Source organism: Desmodus rotundus, chromosome 2 (assembly GCF_022682495.2).
Source record: "Desmodus rotundus isolate HL8 chromosome 2, HLdesRot8A.1, whole genome shotgun sequence".
In the NCBI taxonomy this organism is placed as follows: domain Eukaryota; kingdom Metazoa; phylum Chordata; class Mammalia; order Chiroptera; family Phyllostomidae; genus Desmodus; species Desmodus rotundus.
In genome coordinates, this window is record NC_071388.1 from 87,978,906 (window position 1) to 88,001,859 (window position 22,954).

Genomic DNA, 22,954 nt, shown 5'->3' on the forward strand with positions numbered 1-22,954 from the left:
ACAACTGATTCAGCATAGATTTCACTAGCTACCTGCTGTGTCTAAAGTCATTGTTTCAGTGAACACCTCCACAAGGTCTGTGGATCATACCTTCTTTTACTACTTCCTGCCTCAAAGCACCAAGGTGAAGGACATAGGATCTGACTTCCTTAGTATTTGCTGAAGGGGCAGGTGCCACCACCAAGATTTAGGGAATCCACAGTGTGAACATCAACTATTAATGGGGAAGAACCCAGAAGGGAACAAACAAAGAAATTATTTCCTATCCCTTTTCTCTGGACTCTTTGGAAACTCATTAGTCCTACATGCTTCTATAAAGTCATCCAGGGAGACTGGGCAATCAATGGACCTTGCTACAAAGCTGTGGCTAGTTCAGTAATATTCTGCTTTATAGGTTCTCTTTCTCCTTTAGTGCCTTTTTTCTTGACATCTGCTATTCCTAGTAAGATGTTAGCATCTTAGTCAGTCTAGGGGAACTGGGCTGAGACAGGCATCATTGATTAGTTGCTGTTGTTATTGGTATTATGCCACCTACCTGAGACTCTGTGAGTCACTACTTTGTTCAGACTAACTTGCTATGCAGCACAGCATAACCTCTCTACTTGCTTGAAAAGAGCAAATTGCTCATAATATTTTAGAGACATGCTAGCAATTCTGGCAGAGAAAGATTCAAAGATATTTGCTACTGACTAGATATATGTTTGTGTAACTGATTTTCAATCTCTTAGGCATAGGATATTGTGCCGTGGCTTATAATTTGTAATAGTAGATTTTGATAGTCATTTTAATGATAGAGTTTTTATTTCTATTCCATCCACATGTGCAAGTTACAAATGGAGGGTCTTCAGTGCCTTACCTCAGAGTTGGAACAATTTCTGTGGACTTTTTGGATTCCAAAAGTTGTAGATAATGAAGTGACATGTCAGAGTGAAGCTTTATGGAGACTACTCTGGAGGTATATGGGGTTCAGAAGGAAAGAGTAGATGTCACATGGTGAAGGCAATGGACAGCTGGACATTTGTAGTAAAATAGATCCCTTGAGAGCTGGGAGGATCCTGAACAATTCTCTAACTTGGAAGTAAGTGGGAAGAGGGAAGCTGGAAGACCTTGGTGAGTGTACCCCAAGGAGTCATTGTAATTGTTCAAATCTCCACATCTCATTCCTAAGTGATGAGATAAAGACAACTTTGTATTTATTTGAACATTTATTAAACACCTGCCCTGAGACCATGCAAGGAGGTTTACATGTATAATTACATTTAGCACTCTAAACAACCTGTAAAGTGTGCTTTCTTATTTCCTTTAATAGATGAGGAAGGTTATACTTACAGTGTTAAGTGCTCAATGCTGCACACCTCCTCTTTGGCCAAGAGAGAACTTAAACCAGTGTTTTGATTGCAATGCCTGTGCTGTCTATGCCACACTACACTGCCTGTCGTATGCACTGTCCTGCCTGGTTCAAGACCCAGGGAGTGACAGACACTGCAGGACCCTACAAGGCAGTCTATAATCAAGATGTCAGAGTTGGCTAAAGATTTTCTTCTACTTCTTTTATTCTTACAGGTGTTAGTACTGTCTACCTTTGACATGTCAAAAATAGGCTTTTATCCAGAGCCTCCATGAAGACTGCCAGCATATTGATGGATGTGTTTTCATGCTTTAGAACCAAGGTATCTGAACAACCCTGGTCTAATCTGTAGGAAGATATTATTGCAACAATGATATCTAGCTTCCAGGTGTAAAGTTCATTCCTCATCATGTTGTACTTGTATCTTCTACTTTCATAATTCTTTTTCAGTGTTTATAGCAGACTTGCCTTCCTAATTCTCTTACTGCAGCCGCACAGCACAGCACCCACAGAATGAATAAAATTGTTTATGGGCTTGCCAGTACAGCTGCAGGAGAGTTGAAGTAAGTTCCCATGGCGTCACACTTAATGCTATTTTCACTAAAGTAAGCAAACAGTTAATAAAATTAAACTGGGTTGTTTATTCTGTCAAAAAATATTATAATTCTATAAAATAACATTTATATTGAGGCTGATACTAGCATGTTATTCCATTGTATACAGGAGCTCACACTTTCCAAAGAGTGAGGAGAAAAATGCCTCGGGGAGGGAGCCAAATTCTCTCAATCTTTGCTGGAACTCATTATAAGCTTTCCTCTGATTCTTGGCTCTAACAGTTCACTATATTATTATTTAATCACATTGCAGATTCATCTTACTGTAAGTAAACAATAAAGATAAGTTGCAAAACTGATTAGAGATGATTCCTCACTTTGCGTGAATAGTAACTATACAATGACTTTAAAGAATTTATTGAAAATAGAATTTTCTTTGTAAAGACACTTGTTTAGATATATACTTCAGGGAATATTGGCCACCCTTGATATACCAATGATACGTGCATATGGATTGGTATCCATAGCTTCAGGAGCTACTGGGGCAAGTGTCAAATCCTGCACATTCCTGTCTTTGCTGCTAGACCCCATATTAGGTCTTTGTCATCCCTATAAAACATTATCCCCTCTACAGAATTTAGTTGGTTCTCCGTGTGTGCACACACACAGTGATTACCTTTTTGCCTCCCTGGAATGTAAACTCTACAAGAGTAGGGTCTATGAATCATTTTGCTGATCATGGTATCCCTGAAGGCTAGGTTAGCACCTGGCATGTGGAAGATATTCAATAGAAGTCTTTTAAGTCATGAGTTTATTTGTTTACACATTTGATTGTTCTTTGATTTCTGTAACATGTATTAAGTGCCTTCTGTAAGATAGTCACTGGTCTAGGCATTGGAGCTAAATTAAGTGTTAAAGTACGTGTGTGCATGTTTGTGTGTATAGATTTTCTACAGCTTTAAATCCAGATGCTCCAGAAGAATCTGTAGCATTTGTCTCAACGGCCACAGTGTAGAAACACCTGGTAGTTCAAGTCACCAAAGGAGCTGTGATTACTATCATTTTGTGGGTGAGGGAGGCTTTTTTATGGTGACAGTTTGGATAGTCTTTGGATTAGAAGGTTAAGTGTATTCCTAGAATATAATTTTAAAGTATAAATTAAGCTTTTTAGAAGTAACATTTAAAATTGCACATAAGTATTTTAAGCCTGATAGTAACAGGGTAAGTTAGCAATGTATGACTCTCCCAGGAGAGTCACAGATATGGCACTAGAAACAAAGAGATGCAGAAGCCAGAGGTGGACACCCAGGACCTATGAAATAGATATGAAGGGATCTGGGAAGAGCATCCAGCATTCATTACTCCAGGTTATTATTACAGAAATGATATTGGCAGTGGGTGAGGAAAAATGGATTTATCTCTATTGTTAGGTTACGGACCCAGACAAGTTTAATTTTGTTGTTAAATGGAACATAGTTTTATTCTGATAACCCAAGAAATATATTTGCTGGACTAAACTGCTAGAATTCAACTGATTTATAAAATAGAGGTTGTTTGCCTTTCTATTTTGTAAGGCAAAGCTCATCTGTAACACTTTACATGTTTATAGCAGTTTTTAAATAAGTTGGATATTATGAACTCCCTTCATTCTTCCTTGATATACATACCTAGATTTAGGAATTCATTGCCATAGACAAAGAGCCTTTAAATATGTAGAACTAGATTTTCTCTTCTATACCTTGTTCTAACGGTGTTTGATGAGATTTGCCTTTGCTCAGCAGGATCAAAATAACTGAACACTTTGATTGAGTAAAAAAATTAGGCAGAGGGTTGTTTGGTATAGAGAGATAGGGTCTCATCATGCAGGATGTGTGTTCCGTGAGAACAGGGACAGAATAGAAGTGTAAACCTGTCAACCCAGCGTATGACTGTGCATTGGAGCAGAAGCTACTAAGGTGACAATTAATGGTAAACAAACTGTATGCTTAACTGGAAAAAGAGCCTGCAATTTAGTATTTACGAGATAAAAGCTATTCTTCCCTGTTACACTAAGGCACATTGTCAAATATGGAATTCCTTTAAAGTTTTCAGTGTTATTGTCAACACACCCGCCTGCTCTATTTATTAGGTACCATGTGCTTAGACATAATGTGTGAGAGAACAAAAGTGAAAGGCTCAGTCTCTGTCTCTAAGAATCTCCCAATACAGGTGAGGACACCAATTATATATAGCACAGGCCTGTAAAAATAATAGCCCTCAGTTGTTTGGTGGGTCTTTGCTCTGTGCTAGGCATTGCAAGAGATATTTTGCTTTCATGATCTAATCTCATCATTACCTCAGCACTGCAAAGTAAGAATTATTACTCTCATTTTTAAAATGAGGGAACTGAGTCTCAGAGAGATGAAATAATTTGGTTCTGATAAAACAACTTGTGTTTTATGAAGAATTCAAATCTGAACCAAGCTATCTTTCTACTAAATTTAGCTGCTTTTTAAAAATTGTATAACAAAGTTTAAAATCCAAATTGATTTGAGACTAGAATGAGCATGCAAAGACAGTCAGAAATGCCTTTTTAAAAAGCTGTATGTGAGGCAAAAGATCAATGAATGAACAGTGTGTTGATTAGGGCCAACATTACAATATTGATGAGTAATACAGAGGAGCAGACACTTTCAACTTTTGTTTTGCTTTTGTCTTTGCCTTCTCTGTCAAATAGAATGATCTCCAAATGACAGGAGAGTAAAACAAAATTGGTTACAGGGCAATTTGAATCTATATGGGTTAAGATATTATGAGACAGCACGTAAGGGATCTACGTGTGCTCAGGCTCTTACTAGAAGAAACATGCTCTTAAAGACTAAGACGGACTCAGACAGATCCATTCTCCTGTTATATTATTTTCATAGCAGCCTGTGAAACAGTATATGTTGTGATTTACAAGTATATATTTCTTTGTGTGGTTATGCCAATGATTGCTTTTCTGTCCCAGGTATGACACTAGAAACAAAGCTGTACGTTGTGCTGTCTGTGCTGATTCCCTGATGGCTAGTATAGTGCCTGGGGCATAGCTGGGACTCAGCACACCTTCAATGAATGAAATAATTCACTGAATCTCTGTAGGCAACCTTTGAGGTGCCAGTAGGAACTGAAGTAGATGATGACACTGATTTTGAAAAGGATGTTGATGGCAAACAATGGTACTTTTGATAAGAAGTCACAAACTGGTAGCCTATAGAACAAATAAAATTGGCAAGAATCTATTGACTGGTCCAGAAAAAGTTATTGAATCTGAATACTTTTAGGAGATATATATTTTATGGTTTATCATAGTTTTTGCCTCCCTCTGCTGTGTCCCCCAGTTTTATTTCCTGGTTGATTCATGGAAGTATTTGTGTTTTAGAGTCCAATAGATCATTGACATTGATCCTATGTAATATTCTAGAATACATCATTGCAAAGATGAAAGTTTTTAAAATACTGGAGAGATGAACAATGAAATGACAACAAAGTCACAACTATTGACAACTGAACCTAAACAAAAACAAACTAAGAAACAACTAGAATAGGAGCAGAATCACCGAAATGGAGATCACATGGAGGGTTGTCAATGGGGATGAGGAGGGGGGAGAATGGGGGGAAAGGTACGGGGAATAAGAAGCATAAATGGTAGGTACAAAATAGACAGGGGGAGGTTTTTGGAGAAGCCAAAGAACTTATATGTACAAACCATGGACATGAACTAATGGTGGGGGGGGGGGGGAGCTAGTAGGAGGGAGGTTACAGCGTGGAGGGGAATAAAAGGGAGAAAAAAATGGGGCAATTATAGTAGCATAATCAATAAAATATACTTTAAAAATTAGAAAAAAAAGAAGAGGAGGCAAAGGAAGCAGCATGGGTCAACAAAATACAATTGACAGTTTTTAACCCCAAAGAAGAAAACTGGCTGATTGTGTGCTAAATCTGTGTGTGTGTTTATGTGTGTTTGTACATATAGTATTTAAATGTTTAATTTATCTGCTGACATTTAAAGTTTTTGCAAAATGTTACCATTGAGGGAAACTGGGTAAAGGAAACATAAGATTTCTCTGAATTATTTTGTACAACTGCAAAATAAAAGTTTTAATTAAAAAAATACTGCAGAGAAAAGAGTGATTTCTAAGACACAGGGCAAATAATTTCCTACTAACTCCTTTTTTTAACAGTAACATTCAGTAAATTGGGGTAGTGGGAAGCTAAAGGATTGTGTCTGCAGTATAACATACTCAACATCTTTATCAATGATTACTGGAATTGATGAATCATGCCAAATCAAATTTTCTAGCATCTTTCCAAATAACATGCTTGTATGTCCATTTTTTAATTTATTAATTTCAGTTGGTACTTTCAGACTTTCTGTTTTGGTAGTTGAGGATCTAGTACTCTTAACATAATCAGGATATCATTCATGATCTAATATATTAAGTAAGTTGGGTATTGGGTTTCTTAAAACAGTGAGAATAGAAGTTACCCATTCACAAAAATGTTGTTAAAAATAAATCAGAACAAAACAACTCTCCCACTGAAAATATGGACATGTTAAAAGTTCCTCTGCATTATCGTGACCATTTCGACTCATACTCAGTTTTTACCATTCAATCTGTTTAAGATAGTTGGAGTAGCTTAGGTTCCAAAGCAAAATGGTGTATTTCCTCATCTTTTGCCACACTCATTCAAAAATAGTCTACAACGTATAAGATACTAATGATGTGATCAGCATATTTATGGTTTTACCTTTACCTTAGGATAAACTTGATGATGTTTCTAATGGTTTGTGCAAAGATTTTGATTGACAGGGAACTGGTCTATGTGATCTTGAGAAAATCATGTCTCTCAGACTTTTCATCCTTGAAAAAAAAATGGAGTTAATAAGTTAATATTGCCTACCTTAAAGGGTTTTTTATGAAGCTAATATGAGCTTATATATAATATCTACCCTACCCTGAATCCTTACTATATGTCAGAGCTGTGCTAAACTCATCAGATATTTTTTTTTTATCTAACCCACAGTCAGTCAGATATTAGTTGGGTAGTTTGTTGCCTCTCGAGATCCAGGAAAAATCAAATCTTTGAATTAAAAATTCTCCTAAGGTTTGTGCTAATTTTAAAGGAGCTCATTTTCTAAGAGCTAACCCAGCCTGTTGGATCTCTCTTCATCTGACACCAGCTATGTTTGAAAAAAAATTTCTTCAGTTTCCTTGTCAGAGATCACTTACAGCAATTACTTGTCTGTTCAGGATATGGTACTGATGGCTTTGTAGTATCATGGGAAAGAGTTACATACTGTGTGGCACAAATTTTTACCTTTTTTCCTGTCTACTGCCCATTATGTCTTTCTCCTGCCTGCTTTTTACTTTCTTAATTTCCTTGGAAACTCAAATTGATTGTCTTCTGTTATGCAGAACTAGTTCTGTTTTTTAAAGTTTTGCTACATGATATCCAGGCTTTTCAGATACCACTTTCTACATTATCATTTTCCAACATAGTTTTCTTTTTAAAAAACAATCTTACATTTGTCAATGTATTACATTCACATTGTTAAAATCAAATAGAACTAAAAGGTGAATTTGAGTGAAATGTAGTCTCCTATCCCATTCTTCCTTATTTTCAAGTCCTGTTCTCCTAATATGTGTCAAGTTCAGCTCTTTTACAGTTTTATAATTTTTCATATCTTTGTAAATACTTATACTTTTATGGCTATTTCTCAATTTATCAATATGAATGGTTTTAGATTTTCTGCTTTGCTAGTTCAGGATCCTTCACTCAATACAACCCCCTCCACATATACACCACATACACACACGTGTTCCCTTAAACTGTTCTCTCAATATAGTTTAGCACATCTCTAATGAACTGAGTACTTTGTTTCCAAGTCATTGAATAATTAAATATTTACTTTGGAGTCTAGTAGTATATTATGTTTCTTCCTTTTCAAATTTACTCTGTTAATTTACTATATTTATTTTTCTGTTTGTATTTTTCTGTTTTCCATTTTTCTCAAAGGCTAATAAATCTGTCAAACACTTGCTAATATTTTTTGAAATGTTAAAATATAAGAGGTAACAAATCAATTTATTACTTTTTTTTCCACTTTGAAGCCTTCTTCCCATCCCTCTGCCACCCTTTTTCAGTCCCAGGTGGTTATACTCTAGGTCATGTGAACAAATGTTAGTCTTCTTCAGTGTTTGATCCTTTATCTGGGATACTACTTAGTCTTCTTTCTTGGTTTATTCTTTTATTTTGCTGAAGCTTATCTTCTAGTCTTTCTCTAAGAAACGATTCATGATAATTTATTTGAATCCTTGCATGTCTATAAAGGTGCTTATTCTTATTCTCACATTTGATTGATAATTTGACTCAAATAGCATATGTCTATCATTTGACTGGAATGTTGGCAATTGAGAGTATCTCTCAAACACTTTCCCTATATTTTTCTGATCCCCCATCTCATGAATCCTGTCTTTCCAAGGTACAATCCAGACTTATTTCTTTCATCAACCTCCATTGCAGCTATGGCACAGTTACCTGACTGTAGCCTGTCAAACAAACCAGTACAGATTTCCATTCAGAAGCAAGTAGCTTGAGTTTGTAGGGGTTTGTCATTTTTCTGGTGAAGGTCCAGAGGCATGAGGTTTTCAGAGGCAGTAGTGTCATCAGTGCTGGAAGCAAGGGTAGTTGCAGTGGATTCCAGTGTGAGGTTGGTAGAAGGAGAAAATAAAACATTTTCCCCGTCAGGGTGGTGCTGGGCCTTCATACTAGAATCCTGGTCTTGAGCTTATTTCTCTAACCCTTCCAATGATTCAGTGAATTAATTGTCTGCTTTAGAAATTTATTTTTCTTGGCCAACATTGTGCATTTTCTTCTTTGCAACTAAGACTGATACAGTTAATTTAGAATTCTCAACTAAGAATAATTTTGCACCAGAAGTTGAGAAGTTTGGCTTCACAGACATTGAGCACGTAGTGTTGTTGATGTTGTTGATGTGATACCTATTATTTAATAAGGGCCTTGAGTGTGTATTTGTGTTATGAGCTTTCAGAATCTTCCTTTAACTCTTGATGAAATGTCTAATGATTTTATTTATTGTTATGGGCATTCCTGGGCACTCTCTTTCTGGAAAATTATTTATTTCAGTTCAGGGAAACCTAATAGTTCTTAATTTTTTATATATTCAGGTTTTCTGGAACTCCTGTTAGGAAAGCAGAGTGAAATTCTCTCATTTGGTTGTCATGCCTTTCCTATATTCTCTGTTGTTTTACATTTTAGTCTGTTTTCCTGGATTTCTTGACTTTAACTTCTCTTCTGGAATTTGATTTAAAAAATCAGTTATAATTTTCAGGAGCTCTTTTATTTTAAACTCTAGGACTGTTCCTTTTTAATTGCATCATTTTCTCATTTTATAGACACAATGACATCTCTCTGAATATCTTATGTGTTGTGAGGATCTTCTTCATTGCCTTTTATCTTTTTTGTTTATTTGTTTCTGTTTGTTTTGCTCTTTTACTTTGTAGACTTTCCTCAAATATTGGTAATCTTTGGCCTCCCATTTATATTAAAAAATTTGTCACTAAACTTTTGATCAATTCTGTGGAAGGTAGATGAACTTGTCATCTGATGACCTTCTGTATGGAGCCAATTATTTCATCGAGGGTCACCCAAAGATCAGTATGTGGAACTGTTTACTCTAAACAAAAATCCTCCAGTTTTCTCCTGATGGGGATGAGGTTTGGAGACTCTTACAGTTCAGTATATGAATTTATACATAGTTCCCTCCTTGTTAGTACTGTGAATCATCCCATTTTTCATGTGTCTCTTGTTCCCACATTAAGAAACTTAGCTGACTCCATTTCTCCAGAGGAAGAACTTATCCCATCTCTTACATAGCAGAGATTGAGATTAAGTTGCTTAACTGCACAGGACGGAAAGGGAACTTGGGTGGGAAGGTCTTCATGTCTCCAATTATTATTAGTGTAGGTTTTTAAACATTCTCTGTGTTCACTTCAACTCTTCCCAGTTTTTGTAAAGCTGATTGATTTCAAAGGCTGAACTTCCAGGTGTTTTGTTAGATGAATTGACTAGCTTCTTTTCTGGTCCCTTTTGACACCAAGGTAGGCTTCAACTTCCTGTATTCTGGCAAGCCAGTCACCACTTCACCATCTATTTCTCATCTATCAAATATTTGTTGAAATAACTTTCCTTTCTCTTCCACCGCACTTTTACATTTTTTAGAAAATTGATTTTGGGGGAAGGACGGAGGGAAACATAGATTTATTGTCTATTTATTTATGCATTCAGCCCTGACAGGGGTTGGGGGGTTGAAAATGGGGATAAGGGTAGGGAGATAGCTCTAGACCCACCTTCCCTGCTGCTGCTCCATGATGCCATGGCTTATGACTCTGACTGTGCACCAGAACCCCCTTGCTGGTAACTCTGCCACCGTGGAGAACATGAACTAGTACAGCAACATAGAGAATCTGCAGAGGGGTCCAAGATCAATGAGGGCAAGAATCAGCAGGATGAGGGTAAAATGTTTATTAGAGGCTTCAGCTGGGGTACAAGCAAGAAAGATCAGGCTGAATATTTGTCTTGATTTGGGGAAGTTGCAGACTCCACAATTGAAACAGCTCCAGTCACTGGAATATCAAGAGGATTTGGTTGGATTTGTGCTCTTCAAAGATACTGCTAGTGTTGATAAGGGTTTGGAACTGAAAGAACACAAACTAGATGGCAAATTGATAAACCTGCGAAGGGCCAAAGCTTTACAAGGGAAAGAAACTCTCAAAAATATTTTTCTGGGTGGACTGAGCCCAGATACTTCTGAACAACAAATTAAAGAATATTATGGAGGTTTTGGAAAGATTAAAAATATTGAGCTTCCCATGGATACAAAAACAAATGAAAAAAGATGTTTTTGTTTTATCACATATACACACACAGAACCAGTAAAGAAATTGTTAGAAAGCACATAACATTTAATTGGTTCTGGGAAGTGTGAAATCCAAGTTGCCCAACCCAAAGAGGTTTACAGGTGGTGGCAGCAACAATAAAAAGGAGCACAGGCACTGCAGCTGATTGACAAGAGATCATGACTGAGGTCAGGGCCAACACTGGAACCAAAGACTTGGTAACGATTATGGTCAAGGATATGGAAATTAGAGTAGTGCCTATGGTGATGATCAAAACTACAGCGCCCAAGGCCGCTATGATTATACTGGGTGTAACTATGAGAACTACCAGTATGGACAGGGATGTGCAGGCTACAGTGGGCAACAGAGCCCTTAAGGCAAGGTATCTCGAGTGGGTGGCAATCACCAAAAACATTATCAGTCATACTAAAGGAGGACATTGGAGAAAACTGGAGAAGATTGCTAAAGTAACCCATCTTGCAGGATGACACTGAACATTGGTCTTCTATTGATCTAAGATCATTATACTGTAAAAGACTTTCTAGTGTACAAGACACAACTTTGTCTGACTGTATATAGCATCAAATTAGTTTTCTTTGTTTTTACTTTTCTCTCACTGTTGCTTCCACTATCATTTTCTATGTTATGGGTCAATAAGGGACATCTAATTTCTCAACTGCCATTTAAGTGTAATTTCAGAAGCATTAAAGTTAACAAACATGTAGCAATTCTATGTGTAATCAAATAGTCTTCTCAATTTTTTCAAATGATGACAGAATTTTTAATGAGGAATTTTAGCGTCAGTTATTAAATAAAATGATCAATTCATCACTATGAAGGAGGTATATTGCCTCTTTAACACTTTATAGAATGAGATTCAAAGGGTTTAATTAACTTGCCCAGAGTATTACCCACTTAGGTGGTAAACATATATTCAAAGCCAGACCAGTCTGATTCTGAAGACCACACTGTAATTATTAAACATTGCTCAGTACACCAAATACTAACACACCACAGTTTCTCAATATTGACAATTATTGCAATGTTAACCCACAAGTATAGTACTCAGTGTTTTAGATAGATGTTATTTCTAGAGTGAGTGAGGTAATAGAGTCATCTTTGTATAACACATCTAGAATAATTTACGCCTGACAGCAGTAAGTAACAGAATTAATATTTTAAACAATTGTTGTGGTATGTAGAGTAATATTCTCCCTCCCAAAGATGTCCACATTCTAATCCCTAAAAACTAAATATATTAGATTATATAACAAGGGGAATTAGCTTACAAGGAATTAAATTTGCAAGGAATTTCTTACATGGAATTAAATTTGCTAATCAGCTGATCTTGAGATATCTGGATGAGCCAAATGTAATCACAATGGTCCTTATAAGTGGAAGAAGGAGACAGAAGAGAAAGAACCAGAAATATATCAGAGCATGGCATATTCAGAGAGCAGACTTATAGCCATTGGGGGGCAGGTTGAGGGACTGGGTACGCAGCATGGAGGAATTGAGCAAAAGAGGAAAAAAGAGAAAAAAACCATGGACATGAACAACAGTGTTGTGATTGCCAGGGGTAGGGGGAGTGAAAGGTTGTGGAGGAGGGTATAGGGGAAATAAATGGTGATGGACGGAGGCGGCTTGGAGTGCTGGACACAATACAGTGCACAGATGATGTGTTATAGAATCATGCACCTGAAACTTGTATAGTTTTGTTAACCAGTGTTACCACATAACATTCAATAGAAAGGAAAAAAAAAGTAGGTCAGCATGAGAAGGACTCATTTTAACAATGCTGGCTTTGAAAACGAAGGAATGGGGGCATGAGCCAAGGAATGCGGGATGTCTCTGGAAGTTGGAAGAGGCAAAGAAACTAGTTCTCCCTTAGAATCTCCAGAAGAAATGCAGCCCTGCCAACACTCCGAGTTTAGCCCTATGACACTCATTTCAGATTTCAGATCTCCAGAACTATAAGATAATTTTTTAAAACCACCAATTTATGGTAATTTATTTACAGCAAATGACAACTAACCTGCTATTGGTTCTTTCTAATATATTCAATATATTCTTCATTTCTGACAGGTTCTTTCTATGATTACCATGTCCTTTTTTAATGCTTACTATCTCTTCATGTAAGTTCTCATGGAGTTCATCTATTCTTCCCCTAAGTTCATTGAACATTCTTTAATTATTATTTTGAACTCTGTATCTGGTAGATTGATTCCCTCCATTTCATTGAGGGTTTGTTTTTGTTTTGTTTTGTTTTTCCTGGAGACTTCTCATGTTCTTTCCTTTCAGACATGTTTCTTTGTCTCCCATCTCAGCTGCTTCCCTGTGTTTGTTTCTATGTATTAGGTTGAGCTGCTACATTTCTCAGTCTTGACAGTGTGGCCTTATGTAGTAGATGTCCTGTAGGGCCCATTGCTGCATTATTCCTAATCATCTGAGCTAGGTGCTCCCAGGAATATCCTTTGGGAAGGTTATATGGGCCCTCCTCTTGTAATCGAGTTTGGATTGCTATTTGTGTGACAGTGGGTGGGACTTACCCTCAGTCTGGCTTACTGTGAGGATTGGCCATGACCACAGTGAATAAGCTACTCCATAGACTGGTATTTGCCCCACCGGGATCTGGTGCCTGCCTAGACCTCCCTTTGTGCCATTTGTGGAGCAAATTGAGTGGTGCTCTATTGTGGTCTGAAACTGGCCACTGGGTGTGTTGTTTCTGGGGCACCTTGGGAAGGACTCCAAGTGCAAGTCAATGTCAGACACTACGTGTGACTGGCCCTGTGTATACTTGTGTGGAGGCCGGCTCAGAATGTGGGGCTGGCTGAAGCACACAGGTGCTCAGGAGCTGCCTGTGTTTATAGCAGCAAAAAGAAGTAAACACAATTAAATAATAAAATAAATGTGTGTGTATATGCACATGTGTATACATGTGTGCAGCTTACCAGAAGAAAAGGTGGTAAATGCTTACTTGAGAAGATTGGGTAGTGGGATGTGATGTGATTAAATAGTAACCCCAGAGGTGGAAGGCAGCTTGGATTGGAAGGAGTAATTTGTGTTGAAAAAGTATCACTAACTGGTCAAGGGTAGGAGGGAATCCATTACCTATTGGACACATAGGACAGTGATGCTTCTTGTCCCTAAGGTCTAAAATGTCCCTAAATTTTCTTTCCTTTCTTTTTTTATTGTTGTTCAATTACAGTTGTCCCCATTTTCCACCCATTACTATTCCCCATCCTACCCACCCCCAGCTTCCACATTCAATCCTCTCCCCACCCTGAGGTCTTTGTCTTTAGGTCCTTTATACATGTTCCTTAATGACCTTTATTTCTCTTCTTGTACTCCTTTTGCCTCCCCTCTGGTTACTCTCAGTTTGTTATTTTTTTCAATGTCTCTGGTTATACCTTGCTCAGTAGTGTGTTTTGTTGATTATGTTCTACTTATAGGTGAGATCATATGGCATTTGTCTTATACTGCCTGGCTTATTTCACTTAGCATAATGCTCACCAATTCCATCCATGCTGTCCCAAAGGGTAGGGGCTCCTTTCCTTCGGCTGTGTAGAATTCCATTGCATAAATGTACCATAGTTTTCTGATCCACTCATTTACTGATGGGCACTTAGGTTGCTTCCAGTACTTGGCTATTGTAAATTGCTCTGCTATGAACATTGGGGTGCATAGATTCTTTTGAATTGGTGTTTCAAGATTCTTAGGATATAATCCCAGCAGTGGCATTGCTGGGTCAAAAGGCAGTCACATTTTTACTTTTTTGAGGAAATTCCATACCTTTTTTCCACAGTGGTTACACAGTCTGTACTGGTATACTAGGGTTCTCTTTTCTCCACAACCCTGCCAGCACTCGGTGTTTGTTGATTTGTTTATGTTGGCCACTGTAACTGGTGTGAAGTGGTATCTCATTGTAGTTTTAATTTGCATCTCTCTGATGGCTAGTGACGCTGAGCATCTTTTCATATGTCTCTGGGCCCTCTGTATGTCTTCCTTGGAGAAGTGTCTGTTCAGGTCCTTTGCCCATTTTTTAATTGGGTCGTTTGTCTTCCTGGAGTGGAGTTGTATCAGTTCTTTATATATTTTGGAGGTCCAATGCTTGTCCAAGTTATCATTGGCAAATATATTTTCCTTTGGTGGGTTCCTTTGTTATTTTGCTGGTGTTTTCTTTTGCTGTGTAGAGGCTTTTTATTTTGATGGGGTCTCATTTGTTTATTCTTTCTTTATGTCCCTTGCTCAAGGGCACATATCAGTGAAGATATTGCTGCATGGAATATCTGAAATTTTCCTGCCTATGTTCTTCTCTAGGACTTTCATAGTGTTGCAACTTATATTTAAGTCTTACCCATCTTGAGTTTATTTTTGTGTATGGTATAAGTTGGTGGTTGAATTTCATTTTTTCTTTTACATATAGCTGTCCAGATCTCCCAACACCATTTGTTGAAGAGGCTATTTTTACTCCATTTTATGGTCCTGTCCCCTTTGTGAAATATTAATTGACCATAGAGATATGAATTTATTTCTGGGCTGTATATTCTGTTCCATTGATCTATGTGTCTATTCTTATTCCAGCACCAGGTTGTTTTGATTACAGTGGCCTTATAGTATAGTTTGATATCAGGTATTATGATCCCTCCTACTTTCTTCTTCTTTGTCAAGATTGCTGGGGCTATTCAAGTTCATTTGTAATTCCATATAAATTTTTGAAATATTTTTTCTATATCTGTGAAATATGTCATTGGTATTTTAATAGAGATTATGTTGAATCTATAAATTGCTTTGGGTAGTATGGACATTTTGATGATGTTAAATCTTCCAATCTATGAACATGGTACATGCTTCCATTTATTTGTGTCTTCCTTAATTTCTGTCTTCAGTGTTGTGTAGTTTTTTGAGTACAGGTCTTTTACCTCCTTGGTTAGGTTTATTAGGTACTTTATTTTTCTTGTTGCTATAGCAAATGAGATTTTTTTTCTGAGATCTGTTTTTGATGTTTCATTGTTGATGTACAAAAATATCTTTGATATCAATTGCTGGATATTGACTTTGTAGCCTGCTGTTTTGCCAAATTCACTTATTAAATTGAGTAGTTTTGGGGGGAGAGTCTATAGGGTTTTCTATGTATTTTATCATGTCATCTGCAAACAAGGACAGATTTACTTCTTCCTTTCCAGTTTGGATGTCTTTTATTTCTTTTGCTTGTTTGATCACTGTGGCTGGGGTTTCCAATACTAAGTTGAATAGAAGGGGTGAAAGTTGACACCCTTGTCTTGTTCCTGGTCTTAGTGGGAAAGCTTTTAGTTTTTGCCCATTGAGTATGATGTTGGCTATAGGTTTCTTGTATATGGCCTTTATTATGTTTAGGTATGCTTCCTATACTCATACTTTGCTGAGTGTTTTTATCATAAATGCATGCTATACCATATTAAATGCTTTTTTTGCATTTATTCATATGATCATGTGATTTTTGTCTTTCCTTTTTTTATGTGATGTAGTATGTTTATTGATTTGTAAATATTGTATCATCCTTGCATTCCTGGGATGAATCCCACTTTATCATGGTGTATGATCTTTTTAATATATTGCTGGATGCAATTTGTCAATATTTTGTTGAGGATTTTAGTATCTATGTTCATCAGCAATATTGGCCTGTAATTTTTTTTTAGTTGGTGTATCTTTATCTGATTTTGAGATTAGTGTGATGCTGGCCTCATAAAAAGAGTTTTCCTATTTTTATGAGGAAGACTCCCAAGGGAGTCTTCCTTCTTCTTAGATTTTTTGGACTAGTCTGAGAAAGATAGGTGTTAGCTCTTCCTTAAATGTTTGGTAAAATTCTCCTGTGAAACCATTTGGTCCAGGGCTTTTGTGTGCCAAGGGTTGTTTGATTACTGCTTCAGTTTCACTAGCTGTTATTGGGTCTGTTCATGCTTTCTGATTCTTCTTGATTCAGTTTTGGAAGATTATGTTTCTAGAAATTTGTCAATTTCACCCAAGTTTTCAAATTTCTTGGCATATAGTTCTTCATAGTAATTTCTTATAATCCTTTGTATTTCTGTGGTGTCAGTTGTAATCTCGCCTCTTTCTTTTCTTTTTTTTTAAAGCCAGCCTGTGGAACTTTGAGAAGCACAATGAAAACCCTATGTCCCAGCAAGGAACAGTTTATTGTGAAGGAAATCTGCAGAATTTGAACAATAAATCTTGGAAATGTTTAAATTAAAAAAAAAAACAAAAAAAAAGAATTTTATTTATTTTTAGAGAGAGTGGAAGGGAGGGAGAAAGAGAGGGAGAGAAACATCAATGTGGGGATGCCCTTCCCACCCCCATACTGGGGATCTGGCCCATAAGCCAGGCATGTGCCCTGACTGGGAATCAAATTAGTGACCCTTTGGTTTGCAGGCTGGCACTCAATCCACTGAGCCACATCAGCCAGGGTGTAATCTCTCCTCTTTCATTTCTGATTTTATTTATTTGGGTTTTCTCTCTTTTTGTCTCGATGAGTCTGGTTAAAGGCTTGTCAATTTTGTTTATCTTTTCAAATATCCTGGATTTATTGATCCTTCCAATTGTCCTTCTAGTCTTTATGTTGTTTAATTCTGCTCTGATCTTGGTTATGTCCTTCATTCCACTTGCTCTGGGCTTTTTGTTGTTGTTGTTTCTCTAGTTCGTGTATATGTGGGTTAGATTGTTTATTTGAAGTGTTTCTATCTTCTTAAGGTAGTCCTGTATTGCTATGAACTACCCTCTCAGGACTGCCTTTGCTGTGTCCCATAGGTTTTGGACTGTTGTGTGTTCATTTTCAGTTGTTTCCAGAAACTTTTTGATTTATTCCTTGATCTTATTCTTAACCCATTCATTGTTTAATAGCATGTTATTTAATCTCCATGAATTTGAATGTATTTGAGTATTTTTCTTGAGGTTGGTTTCTACTTTCAGTCCCTTGTGGTCTGAGAAAATGCTCGATATGATTTCAATTTTCTTGAATTTGTTGAGGCTTGTTTTGTGTCCTATCATGTGGTCTATCTTTGAAAATGTTCCATGTTCCTTTGAAAAGAATGTGTATTTTGCTTACTTGGGATGAAACGTTCTATGTATATCAGCTAAGTCCATTTTATCTAGGGCATTGTTCAATGCCACAATATCCTTGTTGATATTTTGTTTGGAAGATCTATCCTTTTTTGAAAGTGATGTATTAACATCTCCTAGTATAAGTGTATTGCTGTCTGTATCTTTCTTGAAGTCCCCCAAGATTTTCCTTATATATTTGGGTGCTCCTATGTTGTTTGCACATGTTTTTCACTGTTTATGTCTTCTTTTATTTTTATTTTTTAAAAGATTTTATTTATTTATTTATTTATATTTAGACAGAGGGAAAGGAGGGAGAAAGAGAGGAAGGGAAGCATCAGTGTGTGGATGCCTCTCACGTGCCTCCAACTGGGGACCTAGACAGCAACCCTGGCATTTGCCCTTACTGGAATTGAACTGGTGACACTTTGGTTCACATGCATGCACTCAATCCACCGACCCACACCAGCCAGGGCAGTTTATGTCCTCTTCATGGGTTCTTCCCATGAATATTATGAAGTGTCCTTCTGTATCTCTTTCTATGGTATTTGTTTTGAAATCTATTTTGTCTGATATAAGTATTATTGCTACCCCAGCTTTCTTTTTTTCCTGTCCATTTGCTTGGAATATTTTTTTTCAACCCTTCTCTTTCTGTCTGTGTAGGTAGGTCTCTTGTAGGCAACATATGTGCAGGTCATATTTTCTTATCCATTCAGCTACCCTATGCCTTTTGATTGGAGCATTTAATCCATGTACATTTAAGGTTATTATTAATAGGTACTTATTCATTTTTTCTCTTTGTACCTGTGTTTCTCTCTCTCTCACTCTTTTTCTTCCTCTTCTTAAAGCAATCTTTTTAGTATATCTTGCAATGCTGGTTTAGTGGAGGTGTATTGCTTTAGCCTCCTTTTGTCTGAGAAACTCCTCATTTCACCTTCCATTTCAATTGAGAGCCTTGCTGGCTAGAATAGTCTTGGTTTCAGGCCTTTGCATTTCATTTCTTGGAATATTTCTTGCCATTCCCTCCTGGCTTCTGTGTTTCTGTAGTGTTTCTGTTGAGAAATCAACTGCTAGCTTTATTGGGGCTCCCTTGTATGTTACTTCCTGTTTCTCCCTTGCTGCCTTTAAGATTCTCTCTTTGTCTTCAAAATTTGGTATTTTAATTATGAGATGTCTTGGAGTAGGCCTCTTTGGGTTCATCTTGATTAGGACCCTCTGTGCTTCCTGAACTTGCGTTGCTTTCCCTGTGCCCAGGTTAAGGAAGTTTTCTGTCATTTTTTCAAATAGGTTTTCTATCCCTTGCAGTTTTTCTTCTCCTTCTGGTATTCTTATGATTTGACTGTTGTTTGATTTCATGCTGTCTTGCAGTTCCCTTAAGCTATCTTCATATTTTTTTAGTTTTTTTTCATGCTGCTGATTTACCTTTGTGTTTCTTTCTACCTTGTCTTCCAGCTTACTAATTTGGTCTTCTGCTTCACCCAGCCTGTTTGTAATTCCTTCCTGTGTATTTTTTATTTCAGATATTGTATCTTTCCTTTCTTACTGGTTCTTTTTACACTTTCTATTCCCTTTTCATGTTATTGGAGTTCCCACTCAGTTCTTTGTACTTGTCACTGAATTCCTTGAACATCCTTATAACCATTCTTTTGAATTCTGTGTCTCATAGTTTGCTTGTCTCCATTTCACATAGTGCTTTTCCTGGGGATTCTTCCATTCCTTTCAGTTGGTGGTTCTTTCTTTGTTTCCCCATTTTAGGTTACTCTTTTTGTTTGTTTCTGCAATTCTGGATGCCCTGCTTTGCCAGCTGTTTTTTGGGGGTGAACTTCTGTGGGAGGAGTTCTGTGGGACTCAGTGGTGCTGTCTCTTTGATCTCCTTGTCTGGATGCTCTAGGATTGCCCTTTCTTCCATTTGTCTGTGCTCTTTTGTTGTACTTGGGCTTTGCCTATTGGTGGCTTTATTGTTGTTGCTTTCTCTCCTCCAGTGGGCTTACTGGTAGTCACAAGTCTCACCTTGTCTTGTATGCCACAGTTCAGGTGTCGGTTAACAAATCACTATTACCAGACAACCACACCTATGCCAGCAAAAAGAAACCCCTTACCACATCAGCAATCTCAAATTCAATTGAACTAAGATTAATAAAGGTAAAGAGAGATTGCAGATATTATATGATATGAAAAAGGGTATATAGATGAATAAAAGAGGGGAAAATGTTATTGAGTGGTAAGAGGGAGGAGAATTGATGGCTTGGGATAGAACCGGGGCAAAGAAAAGGAGAGAATAAAATTAAAAATGTAAGTAAAACATGAAAAGGTGATGGGAACAATGGGGTGAAAAAAGGGAAGAGTGTACTATGAGGTTCGAAGTAAAATTGAAAAGGTACTGGAACAACCGGAGCAAAATTGCCAAAAAACCACAGCAGGGTTGGTAGCAATGACTGCTGAATGAAGTTTAATGAAGGTGGAATGGGAATAAGAATATTGTAGAAAAGTGAAAGTGAATGTGAGATATCTACAGTAAAGAAAAATGATTTTGAGAGGATGGGGGAAGCAAACTAATAAGAGTGAGGAGTAAAGCCCAAGTTGAGAGAGGAGGGGAAAAAAGGGAAGAGAGAAAACAATGAAATAAAGTTCCTCACTCAACTGATCAGAGGCAGGGAGAAGGCAAAATGGAGTTAGACAGTGGGAGAGTATTCTATAGGACTTAAAGTACCTATATTTAATGAACAAATAGGTGGTTTTTTTTGAGAAGTACAGTAATAATGGATGTTTCACCCAACTAGCCACTGTTATAAAGGGTGGAAAAGAAATAAGAGTCTTATTAGAGGCGAAAACAAATGTGAGCTAACTTAAGAAAGAAGAATGCTGATGTGAGGTTAGATGGAGGAGAAATAGTGAGAGTAAGGTCTGATCTCCAAAATATATAAAGAACTCACACGATTCTACTCCAGAAGACAAACAACCCAATTAAAAAATGGGCAAAGGACTTGAACAGACAATTCTCCAAGGAAGACATACAGAGGGCCCAGAGACACATGACAAGATGCTCAGCATCACTAGCCATCAGAGAGATGCAAATTAAAACCACAATGAGGTACCATCTCACACCAGTCAGAGTGGCCAACATAAACAAATCAACAAACAAATGTTGGAGAGGATGCAGAGAAAAGGGAACCCTAGTACATTGTTGGTGGGAATGCAGACTGGTGCAGCCACTGTGGAAAACAGTATGGAATTTCCTCAGAAAACTAAAAATGGAACTGCCCTTTGACCCAGCAATTCTGCTGCTGGGATTATACCCTAAGAACCCTGAAACACCAATCCAAAAGAACCTATGCACCCCAATGTTCATAGCAGCACAATTTACAAGAGCCAAATACTGGAAGCAACCTAAGTGCCCATCAGCAAACGAGTGGATCCCAAAACTATGGTATATTTACACAATGGAATTCTATGCAGCAGAGAGAAAGAAGGAGCTTATACCCTTTGCTATGGCATGGATGGAACTGGAGAGCATTATGCTAAGTGAAATAAGCCAGGCGGTGAGGGACAAATACCATATGATCTCACCTTTAACTGGAACATAATCAACAAAAGAAAAAATCAAACTAAATATAACCAGAGACATTGAAATTAAGAACATTGTAACAATAGCCAGAGGGGAGTGGGGAGGGGATAGTGGGGAGAGGGGTGTATAGGAGCTACTATAAAGGACACAAGGACAAAATCAAGGGGGAGGGTAGAGGTGGGAGGTGGGACTGGCTGGGGTGGGGTGGAGGGCTAATGCAGACCATTGTAACTGAATAAAAATAAATTAATTAATTTAAAAAAAAGAAACTTGGTGTAGTGTGAGAGAAAATAAAGTTTACAACAGCAGTAATAAACCTCAGGAAGATGAAAAAATGTATTAAGACCAGGGAAGGGTGCTATGTGGGATTTGAAATAACAATAGTATGATAAAAATATATATAATCTGAATAAAGAGAATAAAAAGTAAAATACCAACAGTACTGAGTTATTTGGAATACAAGTGAAATAAAAGAAGAAAAATTAAAGTGCAATATGAAAGGGAGAAAAAACAAAACAAACAAACAAAAATCCCAAATAAATGAAAAGAAGAGGAATAAAATAAAAAATGCAAATTCTGATGAAGAGCTATGTGAAATTTGTCTCACTTGTTGGTGTTTGCATTCTGACTTTTTTCCTGGATCTGTCTCTGTTTTTTTCTCAGCTCCAGGTCTTATTCTCTTACTCTTAAAAAAACCCAAAAAACGAAAAAGAGCCTCCTGTTGATTGTTAATCCTGTCCAGCCAATTGTGCAGATCTTCCCTGTTCCTGCAGGCACAGGAGGCCTGGGCTCTATTTTCCCTTTCCTGTGGTTCCACAAGGATGGGGTCTCAGTTTGGGCTACAATAATTGCCCAGTTTCCAGCCCACACCTTCAGAGCACTGTGCAGCCCACAGTCTCCACACTGTGCTTTGCACCCCTTTGATCAATCTGTGAGTTGTACTGAATGGGAGCAAATTGCACCCATACTCTTCCCTATTTGTTGGCCTGGCTGCTGTATGCTGGAGGTCCGTCCCTTCATGGTGCACCTCAGTTCCCCTTTTGAATAAAGTCTCTTTGGGTGCTGCTGCTGCTCTGAGCCAACACCCTGCTTTCCACACAGTCCAACTCTCTGGCAAGTCCAGAGTCTATCTGGATCACAGCCAGTTGCAGCCCACCACCTCTCCCACCACGTCTCCCAGATCCAGATGTTACCAGGATCCCCCAAATTCTCTGACTGCTGCCACAGCTTGGGTACACAGCCAGCTGTGTGTTTCTTGCTGCCTCCCCCACCCCCTGGCAATGTTATGCATCCAAGTATCTCCTGGTGGGTCTGTGACTTCCCTGCCCTGGGAGGGGACGGAGCAATTAGGCTGCTATCACTGACCTGGATCTTCTCCAATGTCCCCATGGCAGCCCCGGTGTCTGCCGCCAGGTCTGGGGACCTTCCCCATCTGCCTATAAAATCTCCTTACCACCCATTTTAAAGAATC

General features: G+C 37.7%; 1 pseudogene; it reads left to right on the top strand.

Moving 5' to 3' along the window:
* The first annotated feature begins 9,536 nt into the window (after positions 1-9,536).
* LOC112320397 (heterogeneous nuclear ribonucleoprotein D-like pseudogene) lies at positions 9,537-10,985 on the top strand (annotated as a pseudogene).
* Positions 10,986-22,954: the final 11,969 nt, after the last annotated feature.